The sequence below is a fragment of the Engystomops pustulosus genome, chromosome 2 (genome assembly GCF_040894005.1).
Source record: "Engystomops pustulosus chromosome 2, aEngPut4.maternal, whole genome shotgun sequence".
NCBI classification, from domain to species: Eukaryota; Metazoa; Chordata; class Amphibia; order Anura; family Leptodactylidae; genus Engystomops; species Engystomops pustulosus.
In genome coordinates, this window is record NC_092412.1 from 252,480,104 (window position 1) to 252,494,114 (window position 14,011).

Sequence of the window (14,011 nt, forward strand, 5' to 3'; positions counted from 1 at the left end):
ATTGTATAAGTTATATATTCTGTAATATTTTTATAGAACATCTTTACAAATTGCTCATCCGTAGTTACAAGGACATTTCGGACTTGTCTGGTGCTCAGTAATCAGGGAGATGGTGGTCTTAAACAATTGCTTTAAAGGAAACCTACCATGTGATGTGATGCAGTATGAAGCAAGCATACCTTGAGAATGCTGGAGCTACACTGATGCAGGATCATAACTTGGTTAATCCCTGTGCTAAGTGGTTTTGCTGAAAAAAACAATTCTAACATTCAGGATCTTGGGAAAGCTGGGTCAGGCTGGATGCCTAGATCAACACATTAGACAGTGAGCTTGTAATTATAAATGGCGGTTAGTCAAGCATGACTAATAAACCTGAGCTGGATCACTCATACACAACAGCTGGGGGATGGTGCAGCAATTGATTATTCTGTCTGGCAGGGAGAACAGTGATTGCATCATCCTCTCCTGCAGAGAAAAACTCACAGGCTAAGAGAAGGAGCCACAGAAGGGACAGAGCTTCATTATCATAATGTTATATCTGTTATATCATCAAAACCACTCAGCTCAGGGATTAACCAAGGTATGATCCTGCATCAGTGTAGCTACAGCAGTCTCAAGGTATGTTTGCTTCATAATGCATCACATCAAATGGTAGGCTTTCTTTAATGTCTCAATGTCACAACATGTGTGAGGGTCCTAGAGTTCCTGGTTTTCAAGGAGACTGAACTTTGAATTTGGGCCAAAGTCTTCCCGTAATCACATCATGTGGTGGGCATCGACTAAGTAATCCATATATTTTTTTAAAATCTATTGGTGTATTTCTTTTAGCACTATAAGTACATCTCTTAGACACTTCAATTCTTTCCGGGCTCAATTCTCTCTTGTCTCCATTTCCTCATTTCCTTCATCTTTGTCTTCTTCTTCCTCTCTTTTGCTGTGATACAAGATAATATAAAGTTAATGACACATTATACTAATGTTTCTCACTAAGGATACATTCACACAGATGCATGCCCGTTCGTCTATGGAATAGAGAGGAGGAAGGAATAAGTGCTGCTCACCCCTCCACTCTCCATAGAAAACAGTGCCACACGGCCACACACATGGGGAGAGACAGAGCATTCAGAGGTGTGTATCACCGTACCGCCGCCGGGCCGCCATTGCCGTCTGTGGTGTGCGTGGACAGAGCACATGGACCTGTCTCTTACTGTGCTGCTCTCGGAAGTCGAGGGAATCGCTGGAGGTGAGAATTGAGTTTACTTTTTGTTATAATAGGACTAGTTGCACTGTGGGGATATTTGATTAGAGAGGGGAGGCTGCTGACATGTTAATTACTGAGGAGACAGTTAAATACTGAGGAGAGGCTTTTGGGGATTTTAATTACAGAGTGGAGGCTTATGAGTATTTTGTTACTAAGCGGAGACAGCTGGATATTTCATTACTGAGGAGAGGATTATGGGTATATTATTAATGAGGGGAGGGTGATGGGTATTTCATTACCTAGGAGAGCCTGATGTGTATTTCATTACTGAGGAGAGGATTATGGCTATATTTTTAATGAGGGGAGGGTGATGGGTATTTCATTACTGAGGGGAGACTGCTGGGTATTTCATTTCAGAGAAGAGGCTGCTGGGTATTTTGTTACTGAGGGGAGGTTTATGGGTATATTATTAATGAGGGGAGGGTGATGGGTATTTCATTACTGAGGGGAGACTGCTGGGTATTTCATTACAGAGAAGAGGCTGCTGGGTATTTCATTACTGAGGGTAGGATTATGGGTATTTCATTACAGAGAAGAGGCTGCTGGGTATTTCATTACTGAGGAGAGACTGCTGGGTATTTCATTACAAAGGGGAGGATTATGGGTATATTATTAATTAGGGGAGGGTGATGGGTATTTCATTACTGAGGGGAGACTGCTGGGTATTTCCTTACTGAGGAGAGGCTGCTGGGTTTTTCATTACTGAAGGAGGGTGCAAGTTATTTCATTACTGAGGGGAGTAATATGGGTATTTCATTACTGAGGGGAGGATGCTGGGTATTTCATCACTGAGGGTAGGATTATGGGTATTTAATTACAGAGTGGAGATTGCTGGACATTTTATTAGTGAGGGGAGGCTTCTGCTCAACAGTACATATGGTACATGATTATGCTGCTGTGTGTATATGTAAGTCAGTTCTCTTCACTGTTCTGAAGAGATACAACCTCATCAAAGCAGCACTGTGTACAGTTGGCAGTCTGTTCCTTCTGAAATAGATGTACTAGTTTGGTTTTAATCCCGCATCATAAGGCTTCTTGAAACTTATGCTTGATATCAAGAGAGCTGCTAAAAGAGGTACGGTTTTCCATATCCCATCCTGAAAAACTTATCTGGATATTTTCCCAGAATCCCCTAGTGGAGTGTTAATGCCTATAAGTCTCCACATGTCTACAAAAAACCTTAATTGGCAATGTTTCCATAATGAGAACTCTTACTTCCTGGACCTATAGTTCTGTGTAGCATATATGTACTTTCTCACGTGTAATATGCAGGTTGGGGGTAGCAGCGAGAGTTTAGGTATACGGCTAGGTATAAGCAATGTGGGGAAACTTCGGTTACCAAGGGCAAGACTACTAGGGAAGGCACTGGATACTGCGGCATTACTGTGACTACTGTAGGAGCACTGCTTACTTGGGACAGAACTTGCTACTGGGACAGCATTGTGACTACTGAGGGCAACTCTGTGGATACCTTGGGCAGCACTGGCTGCTGCGGGCAGACGCTGTGACTACTAAGTCCAGGAACTGTGTCTGTGACTATTGGCCTCTGGAGGCAAGCACTGTGACAATCAGCTACTATGGTGGCAGCTGCTGTGACTAGTGGTTACTTTGGCGCTATGACTCGTGGCTATTTGGGTCAGTTGATGTAACCAGAGGCTACGTGTGGCAGGTGTGAGAATTGACTAACTTTTTTGTGCTGCCAAATCTTCAGAGGCAAGGTCTGGCTGGAAGAAGCTGACACATTCCTCCGATCAAAGATGACGTGTGTGACTTACCGTATTCACATTAGCTCACAACTCTATACTCAATACTCAACACTGGGCCCTTTTTGTATCTTTTGACGTACTTACTTAAAATATTTTTATATTTTTATATCAACTAAAGCAGTGGTGAATAGATTATGCTGATCACATGTGCACGTTCAAAAACGTGGTGCTTGTTACTGGTCGCAAGCGTTTCAGTGTAAATGAAGATTTGATCATTTGATCTGTCAGAAATATTAATATTGGTAAGCCATCAAATATAAGTTGCTCCTGCTTATAATATTTTACTTTTCATGAATTTTTCATCCTTGTTTTTACTGTTTTAATGTGAGTGGAAGATGAAGAATGTAAAAAAACACCAGGATTATCCTTATTCTTCCTTCTCTCCTCCTCCTCTGCTCCAGTGTGGCTCCTCCCATCAGCTCTGCTCCAGTGCAGCTCCTCCCGTCAGCTCCGGTCCAGTGGGGCTCCTCCCGTCAGCTCCGGTTCAGTTTGGCTCCTCCCGTTAGCTCCGGTCCAGTTTGGCTCCTCCCATCATCTCTGGTCCAGTGTGGCTCCTCCCATCATCTCTGGTCCAGTGCGGCTCCTCCCATCATCTCTGGTCCAGTGTGGCTCCTCCCATCAGCCCCGGTCCCTGTTGTTATACAGAGTCTGCAGCAGTCAGGACACATCCCCAGCGCCTGCCCGCTGCAGCCTAATACTGGGAGTGATAGGACTCAGCGCTCAGGACCTTCATTATTACACTACAGGCGGTGCACTTTCCACATGACGCCATCGCTGCCGTCTCTGTGTATCCACAAAGACCAATGGTGACGGGAGGCGGTGGACCAGAGGAGAGGAGGCGCTGGACCGGAGGAGAGGAGGCGCTGGACCGGAGGAGAGGAGGCGCTGGACCGGAGGAGAGGAGGCGCTGGACCGGAGGAGAGGAGGCGCTGGACCGGAGGAGAGGAGGCACTGGACCAGAGGAGAGGAGGCGCTGGACCGAATGAGAAAAGGTGCTGGACCAGAGGAGAGGAGGCACTGGACCGGAGGAGAGGAGGCGCTGGACCGAATGAGAAAAGGTGCTGGACCGGAGGAGAGGAGGCGCTGGACCGGAGGAGAGGAGGCGCTGGACCGGAGGAGAGGAGGCGCTGGACCGGAGGAGAGGAGGCGCTGGACCGGAGGAGAGGAGGCGCTGGACCGAATGAGAAAAGGTGCTGGACCGGAGGTGAGGAGGCACTGGACCAGAGGAGAGGAGGCGCTGGACCGAATGAGAAAAGGTGCTGGACCAGAGGAGAGGAGGCACTGGACCGGAGGAGAGGAGGCGCTGGACCGAATGAGAAAAGGTGCTGGACCGGAGGAGAGGAGGCACTGGACCAGAGGAGAGGAGGCGCTGGACCGAATGAGAAAAGGTGCTGGACCGGAGGAGAGGAGGCACTGGACCGGAGGAGAGGAGGCACTGGACCAGAGGAGAGGAGGCGCTGGACCGGAGGGGAGGAGGCTCTGGACCGGAAGAGAGGAGGCGCTGGACTGAAGGAAAGGAGGCATTGGACCGGAAGAGAGGAGGAGGAGGAGAGGATAAGTATAACACAGTCTCAGCAAGCTCTGTGTAGCGCTGAATAATCAGTGTGCGCTATATATATATAGGAATTATAATTATCAAATACATTATAGTAGAATAATAAGTAACAATTCCCACCTTGTGATAGAGAAAGTGCAGAACACAGGAGGACAGGACACCTCAGTACAGATCACTTCTTGGGATGGGGGTTATTATACCAGTGGGTGGGGCTCAGCTTGGGGGGAGGAGCTTCATGAGTCATCACCAGAGACTAATCACCAGACCTGATCCTTGTGATCTCCGCTCTCATGTACATAGATGGTTTGTGCGTCTCATGATGTGTAATTACCTGCAGATTGTAGGAGCTGAGGACATACAAATATTGTTTCAAGGTGAAATTTCCAAATCTTATGACATTTATTAAGTTAGTTCATCCTTTATTAGATTGCTTCCATTTCAGCCAAATCCTCCCTCACCTTTCCATCTTTAACTTCATCTTTATTGCATTTTCTATTAAAGGGGTTGTCCACTTTAAGCAGATTTCATAATTGTTATTGTTTGTATAATTTTCCAATATATTTTCTGTATCAATTCTTCACAGTGTCCCACATCTCTTCCTGCTTTAATACAACAGGAAGCTATTGGAAAATTAAATAACTTTTCATTATACAAACAATATCAATTATTTGCTGACATGTGCCTAAAGTTGACAACCCTTTAATGTTACAATACAAATATTTAAATTTTCCCAAAACATAGTATAGTTATTATAGAGGGCTGTATATTGTTATTACAGGGAGCTGTATATAGTTATTACAAGGGTCTGTATACAGTTATTATAGGGGGGTTGTACATAGTTATTATAGGGAAGTTGTATATAGTTATGGTAAGGCTATATATAATTATTACAAGGGGCTGTATATAGTTATAGGAAGGCTGTATATAGTTATTACAGGCAGCTGTATATAGTAATTACAGGAGACTGTATATAGTTATTACAGGGAGATGTATATTTATTATAGGGGGTTATATGGTTATCACAGAGGCCAATGTACAGTTATTATTGGGGGCTGTATATAGTTATTAAAGATGGCTGTTTATATTTATTACAGGGGGTTGTATATAGTTATTGCAGGGGGATGTATATAGTTATTATACGGGGCTGTATATAGTTATAATGGGAGGCTGTATAAAGCTATTATAGGGGGATTGTATATAGTTTTTATGGGGGGTGCATATGGTTATAATAGGAGTCAGTGTATAGTTATAAGGGAGGCTGTATATAGTTGTTATAGGGGACTGTATATAGTTAAAATAGGAGTATGTATATAGTTATAAGGGGGCTGTATATAGTTTTATAGAGGGACTGTACATAGTTATGGAGGCTGGAAATAGTTGTAAATAGTTACTATGGGAAGAGTATAGACCTATAAGAGGAGTCTGTATATAATTATAGGGGGCTGTATATATTTGTTATACATGACTGTATAAAGTTACTTATTAAAGGGAGGATGTATATAGTTATATGCAGTTTGTATATAGTTATTAGAGGGGGCTATATATAGTTATTAAAGGGGGCTGTATAAAGATATTACATAGGGTTGTATATAGTTCTTATTGGGAAGCTATAAATATTTATGGTAAGGCTGTATATTGTTATTACAGGGGGCTATATATAGTTATTATAGGGGGTTGTATATAGTTATAATGGAGGATTGTATATAGTTATAGGGGGCTGTAAATAGTTGTTATAGGGTCAATGTATATGGTTGGTTATTATAGGGAGGCTGTATATAGTTATTATAGGGGATTGTATATATATTTTATAGGGGGTATATAGTTATAATAGGAGTCTGTGTATAGTAGGGGAGGCTGTATATAGTTGTTATAGGGGACTGTATATAGTTAGTTATTAAAGGAAGGCTTTATATAGTTATAGGGAGGCTGCATATAGTTATTATAGGGGGCTGTATATAGTTAGTACAGGGGGCTGTATATAGTTATTACATGGGGCTCTGTATAGTTATTATAGGGGGCTGTATATATTTATTACAGGGGGCTGTATATAGTCATAGGGAGGCTGTATATAGTTAATAAAGGGGCCTGTATATAGTTCTTATTGGGGGCTGCATATATTTATAATGAAAGGCTGTATATAGTTATAAGGGGGATTGTATATATTTATTATAGGGGGTGTATATAGTTATTACTGGGGCCTGTATATAGGTATTATTGGGGGCTGTATATAGTTATTATAGGGGCTGTATATAGTTATAAGGGGGCTGTATATAGTCATTATGGGAGGCTGTATATAGTTATAGTGGGGCTGTATATAGTTATTGGGGGACTTTTTATAGTTATTGGGGGCTGTAGATAGTTATAATGGGAGGCTATATATAGTTACAGGGGGACTGTACATAGTTATTATAGGGAGGCTGTATATAGTTATAGGAAGGCTGTATATAGTTATTATAGAGAGCTTTACATAGTTAATGCTATGGGACTGTATAAATGTAATGTTGGAGGGCAATATATAGTTAATGCTGGGGGGCTATATATCGTGATTTCTGGGGGGCTGTATATAGTTACTGCTGGGGGAGCTGTATATAGTGATTACTGGGAGCTGTATATAGTGATTGCTAGGGGCTGTATATAGTGATTTTGGGGGAGCTGTATACAGTGATTGCTGGGGGGGGGACTGTATACAATGATTGCTGGGGAAGCTGTATATAGTGATTACTGGGAGCTGTATATAGTGATTGCTAGGGGATGTGTATAGTGATTGCTGGGAGCTGTATCTAGTGATTACTGGGGGCTGTATCTAGTGATTTCTGGGGGCTGAATATAGTGATTGCTGGGGAGCTGTATATAGCTATTGCTGGGGGGCTGTATATAGTGATTGCTGGGGGAGCTGTATACAGTAATTGCTGGGGGAGCTTTATATAGCTATTGCTGGGGGGCTGTATATAGTGATTGCTGGGGGAGCTGTATATAGCTATTGCTGGGGGGCTGTATATAGTGATTGCCGGGGGAGCTGTATATAGCTATTGCTGGGGGGCTGTATATAGTGATTGCTGGGGAAGCTGTATATAGCTATTGCTGGTGGGGCTGTATATAGTAATTGCTGGGGGAGCTGTATACAATGATTGCTGGGGGGCTGTATACAGTTATTACTGGGGGCTGTATATAGTGATTGCTGGGGGCTGTATATAGTGATTCCTGGGTGCTGTATATAGTGATTACTGGGGGATGTGTATAGTTATTACTGGGGGCTGTACATAGTGATTACTGGGGAGAAGTATAGAGTGGCTGCTGGGAGCTGTATATAGTGATTACTGGGGGCTGTATCTAGTGATTTCTGGTGGCTTTATATAGTGATTTCTGGCGGCTGTATATAGTGATTGCTGGGGGAGCAGTATATAGCTATTGCTGGGAGGCTGTATATAGTGATTGCTGGTGGGGCTGTATATAGTGATTGCCAGGGGAGCTGTATATAGCTACTGCTGGGGATCTGTATACATTGTTTACTGGGGGCTGTATATAGTGATTTCTGGGGGCTGTATATAGTGATTCCTGGGAGCTGTATATAATGATTACTGGGGGCTTTATATAGTGATTTCTGGGGGCTGTATATAGTGATTCCTGGGAGCTGTATATAGTGATTTCTGGGGGCTGTATATAGTGATTCCTGGGAGCTGTATATAGTGATTACTGGGGGATGTGTATAGTTATTACTGGGGGCTGTATATAGTGATTACTGGGGAGAAGTATAGAGTGATTGCTGGGAGCTGTATATAGTGATTACTGGGGGCTGTATCTAGTGTTTTCTGGGGGCTGTATATAGTGATTTCTGGCAGCTGTATATATTGATTACTTGGGGCTGTATATATTAAATTTTGGGAGTTGTATATAGTAATTACTGGGGAGGCTGTATATAGTTATTGCTGAGGAGCAGTGTATAGCAATTTCTGCTCCCTGTCTGGACTACATTTAATGGGACCCCACCAGATTTTGCGCCCAGGGTCCCCACCAACCTTAATCCCGCCCTGTCCAGAGGTATCAAAGTGTAAAAGCCTGTTCAATGCAGCCATCACAAAATACTGCTCCTATTAGATTGCAGGTGATCACCTTTGTGCGCCATCTACTGTCCATATCTAGTACTGCAGCTGCATTACATCTGCCTGGGAAGGAAATGTTTACATTATGAGCAATAGGATGTCATGTATATATATTTGTAAGAAGATCCCTGGGTGGATAATGGAACTTTCCCCCTCACAAGGGATGAAAAGTTCTAGGCCGGTCCATTGAGCGTTTCCTGATGAGAGTGTGTATGATACCTGCTGTCCAGACACACGGCCTGCAGATCAGGACGGCAGCAGCTCTGAGACATCCCACAGCCTGCCTCGGAGCACTGCTATAGCCTCATCATCGCTCCAGCCTGAAGCTACCTATATACCAGGGTGTGGGCACCCTATGCTCTGCACAATCCAACCAGTGACCTGGGACCCGGACCAGTTAGACTCTTACCTTGGCCTGTTGTTAAGTTGATGTTCTGGAACAAAGGAACCATGAGTTTATATTTCACATCCCTTGTGTCAGTGCGATCCCTGGCAGCTGCTTAACATCACGTGCCTCCCCTCTACCATGTACCCGGGGATCCTCATACATATGTGCATAGGGAAAGCCCCTGGGAGAACTGTTTCCATCCATCTGCAGCATCTCCCTCCTTTGTCATAATCCACCTGTCCGGTGTGAAGAGGTCTGCTCCACCTGTACCAAGCGTCTGTGATGCAATTGAGTGCTTAGGTACCAGGGGAATCCAGCTGCCCCCAAGCCCAAAAGATCAGGCTCCAGAGGGGGATGTAGCAAAAGCAAATGGAATCAGTGAGAAAGGCGGAAAGTTCAGCAGAGAGGATGGATCTGGAGGTGGTTTCCTTAGGATGGGTGAGACGTTAGTTAAGCAAGATTGTCATTGGATATGATGAGCGGTCGCAGGGATTGATGGTTGAGCATTTTCATGATGTCATCTATTCTGATTTTGAAGTGTGAGGCTCAGAGATAGAGAAGTGGTTGGGGGCAGAATAGAGAAGACGTCACTAAGATAATCCTGTTTGCAGAGGTAGAAGCAGATTTCTAGGTGTAGACCCTCTGCTTGTATGGCATCAATTATTTCTGGCACTTTGTCTCATATATTTTGTGTGGTGGGGTGGCCGGTTGACTTGTCCTCAGTGTGAGGAGGGCTACCGGGCTGATGGAAGGGGGGTGTCATATGGAATTGTGGTGGCAGCCATTTCTGACTCCTAGAATGAGGATACAGCAGAGTCTCAAACAGTTTGGGGATGTCCAGATGTTTGAGGAGAGAAAGTGAAGAAGCCGGTGGTAAAGTGGTCAATACATGTGGCACGGTCTGGGGGTCGGTAGGTGACACTTGGAGATTAGAGGGAGAATAAATTTGGATGCAGTGAAACGATGGAAAGGTGATGGAGGGTAAACGTGGGATTTGGCTGAGGAGCAGTTATCTTATGATAGATGAATCAACTTAATAAATGTCATGAGATTTGGAAACATCAACACGAAGCAATATTTGTATGTCCTCAGCTCCTACAATCTGCAGGTAATTGCACATCATGAGACGCACAAACCATCTATGTACATGAGAGCGGAGATCACAAGGATCAGGTCTGGTGATTAGTCTCTGATGATGACTTATGAAGCTCCTCCCCCAAGCTGAGCCCCGCCCCCAAGTTACTGGTATAATAACCCCCATCCCAAGAAGTGATCTGTACTGAGGTGTCCTGTCCTCCTGTGTGCTGCACTTTCTCTATCACAAGGTGGGAATTGTATCTTATTATATTACTATTATGTATCTTGTACTTTAAGTGATGTCACTTCTTTTAGACTTACCGTATATACTCATGTATAAGCCTAAATTCCTAATTTTAGCACAAAAAACTGGGTAAAGCTATTGAATTGAGTATAAGTGGTAAATGTGTTGATCACAGTTTTGATCCAGTATATAGCTATTCAGCCCCCTGCCCTCAGTATATAGCCAGGCAGCCATGACTCCAGCATATAGCCTGCCAGCCCATCCCCCAAGTATATAGCCTGCCAGCCCATGTCCCAAGTATATAGCATATCAGCCCTTGCCCCAGTATATAACCTGCAGGCCCATCCCCCAAGTATAAAGCCTGTCAGCCCATGCCCCAGTATATAGTATGCCAGCCCATGCCTCCAGTTTATATTTTGCCAGGCCATGCCTCCAGTATATAGCCTGCCAGCCCCTTCCCCTGTATATAGCCTGCCACCCCATGCCTCCAGTATATATCCTGCTAACCTATGCCCCCAGTATATAGCCTGCCAGTTCCTGCTCCCAGTATATAGCCAGCTCATGCCACAATATATCGCCTGCCAGCACATGCCCCCAGTAAATATCCTGCCCACTCCAGCTCCCAGTATATAGCCAGCTCATGCCCCCAGTATATAGCCAACCAGCACCCTGCCCCCTAATATGTATTCAGTCACCACAGGACCCAAGTATATAGCTTTCCAGCCCCTGCCCACAAGTATAAAGCCTGCCAGCCCATGCCCCCCGTATATACCCTGCTAGCCCATGTCCTCAGTATACAGCCAGCTAACTCTGCCCCAGAGTATATAGCCATCCAGCCAATGCCCCCAGCATATAGACTACAAGCCCATGTACCCGGTATGTAGCCTGGCAGCCCATTCCCCCAGTATACAGCCTGCCAGCCCATTCCTCCAGTATAAAGCCAGCTTTTGCTTCCCAATATATATATCCTGCCAGCACATGCCCCCCAGAATATATCTGGCAAGCACATGCCCCCCAGTAAATAACCGGTCAGCACCTGCCCCCAGTTTATAGCCAACCCATGGCCCAAGCATATAGGCAACCAGCCCTGTTTCCCCTAGTATATAGCCATTCAACCCATGACCTTGGAATATAACCTGCCAGCCCATGCCCCCAGTATATAGCCTGCCAGTTCCTGCTCCCAGTATAGACAACCCTTTCCCCCAGTATATAGCCTGCCAGCCCCTTGCCCCAATATATCGCCTGCCAGCACATGCCCCCAGTAAATATCCTGCCAGCTCCTGCTCCCAGTATATAGCTAGCTCATGCCCTTGGTATATAGCTAACCCGCCCTGTGCCCCCTAATATGTAGCCAGTCAGCACAGGACCCAAGTATATAGCCCTCCAGCCCCTGCCCCCAGCATATAGAATACAAGCCCAAGCCCGCCAGTATATAGCCTGCCAGCCCATTTCCCCAGTATATAGCCAGGTTTTGTTCCCCAATATATATATATATATATATATATATATATATATATATATATATATATATGGCTATATATAGGCAGTCAGCACCTGTCCCCAGTTTATAGCCAACCCATGACCTAAGAATAAAGTAAAACAGCCCTGTGCCCCCTAGTATATAGCCAGTAAACCCATGAGCTCAGTATATAACCTGCCTGCCAATGCTTCCCCAGTATATAGCCTGCCAGCCCATGCCCCCAGTATATACCCTACTAGCCTATGTCCCCAGTATATAGTCTGCCAGTCCATTCCCCCAGTATATAGCCTGCCAGGCAGTCCCCCCAGTATAAATCCTGCCAGCCCATTCCCCAGCATATAGTCTACTCATGCCCCCCCCCCCAGTATATAGCCAGCACGTGTACCCCAGTATATAGCCTGCCAGCATATGTATTTGCCCCCTGCTCCCAGTATATAGCTAGCACCTGCCCCCAGTATGCCTAGTAAACAAAAACAAAATCCTCAATAATCACCTTTCTGCCACCCCGCCGGAGGTCTTCTTCACTGCTGATGGTGGCTGGTTACTGGCCCTTGCACGCTGACTGCGCACACACTATGACATCAGCTGCTCCCGCCATCACGCCGGAACATGTCATTGTCAGGCACAAATAGTCATGTCAGTCAGTGGCTGACGTTGTAGTGTGGGCGATGGTCAAAGTGCAAGTAACTGTGACTGGCCACTGACAGTAATGAAGAGGAGGACCTGCGGGGGGCATCAGAAAGGTGAGTATTAGGTTTTATTGTTTTTATAGACTCAATTATGAGCCGAGTTTAGTTTTTTTCAGCACATTCTTTGTGCTTGGTTTATACTCAAGGATGTTCAGTATATGTTTTAGACTTATCCTTATTGCCAAAGGCTGTTATATCATATCAAAGAGAAAAAAATGTATATATTATATAAAGATAGACATCAATCTGTATATATAATATATGAAAATTCTCCTCTTTCCTCCCCTCTGGTCCAGCGCCTCCTCCCATCACCATTGGTCTTTGTTAATGTACAGAGACTGCAGCAATGGCGTCATGTGGAAAGTGCAGTACCGGACCAGAGCTGATGGGAGGAGCCACACTGGATCAGAGCTGATAGGAGGAGCCACACTGGATCAGAGCTGATGGGAGGAGCTGCTCTGGACCGGAGCTGATGGGAGGAGCCACACTGGAGCAGAGGAGGAGGAAAGAGGAAAGAATAAAAGCCCCGGATATTCCTGGGGTTTATTTCATTCTTTATCTTCCACTCACATTAAAACAGTTAAAAAAGGATGAAGAATTCATTAATTCATTCTTCAAAGAAAGAACAGAGTAAAATCTTATAAGCAGGAGCAATTAATATTTGATGACTTACCCATGTTAATATTTCTGACAGATCAGACATGACTTTCCTGAAGAAATCCCTTTTCCTGGTACTTTTCCTTGGATTGGTCTCCCTTTCCGTCTGTGATGATGAGTGAGTATCTGTATATGTGTACTGGGCTGTAATGAGTGTTGATGATTTCCTAGGCGCTCTCAGTGCTTGCGCCCCCAATTGGTGCCATGAGGATACTGCCTCTGCCCATAACCCCCAGCATGTTACTCTAGGAGAGTGGACCCAGAAGGAGTTTCTCCAATCATCCACTGCTAGGATTAGATTCATAAACTGCTTCAGGCATAAACTGGTGCACACGTTCGGATTCTGGTGGATCGGCACCGGCATGCAACACATTTTTGGGGGACGTGGCAGTCGGAAAACCCAACGGATTTGGATAAAACCGCCATATTTAAAAAAAACAACTGTCGCTTGAAACGGGCTTACCTGCACCCAGCATAGGTTGGTGAACTCCGCGCAGCAGCGACACCTGGTGGACATCCAGCGCACTACCTTAGTGAATTGCCGGAAAACCCGAATCCTCGACGGAGAACATGCCGCTGGATCATGACGAGACCGGGTAAGTAAATCTGCCCCAATGCGTTTCCCTTGCGTGCGGTGTGTGACATGGTTCGTTTTCATTATTATTGATAAAAGATAAAACCTGTTGTTACTTACATAACATATACGTGTTGGATGCATGATCCTTGATGCATTTGAAATGCAGCCACATCCCCAAAATACGGCCTCAGGCGGTGTTCACACTCTGCACTTGAAT

At 44.9% G+C, this 14,011-nt stretch overlaps 2 long non-coding RNA genes across 2 annotated transcripts in view; one reads left to right on the plus strand and one right to left on the minus strand.

Moving 5' to 3' along the window:
• Positions 1 to 232: 232 nt before the first annotated feature.
• LOC140119635 (uncharacterized) lies at positions 233 to 9,591 on the minus strand. The gene is made up of 3 exons (XR_011853408.1): positions 9,092 to 9,591; positions 4,703 to 4,929; positions 233 to 934 (listed from the first exon to the last, which is right to left on the minus strand). It is a non-coding gene; the product is annotated as an uncharacterized lncRNA (long non-coding RNA).
• Positions 9,592 to 10,246: 655 nt separating this feature from the next.
• The window catches only part of LOC140119633 (uncharacterized), a 149,918-nt gene continuing 146,153 nt past the window's right edge, over positions 10,247 to 14,011 (plus strand). The window contains exons 1-2 of the long non-coding RNA XR_011853406.1: positions 10,247 to 10,395; positions 13,255 to 13,335. This is a non-coding gene — a long non-coding RNA (uncharacterized lncRNA). The remainder of the gene's footprint in view (positions 10,396 to 13,254; positions 13,336 to 14,011) is intronic.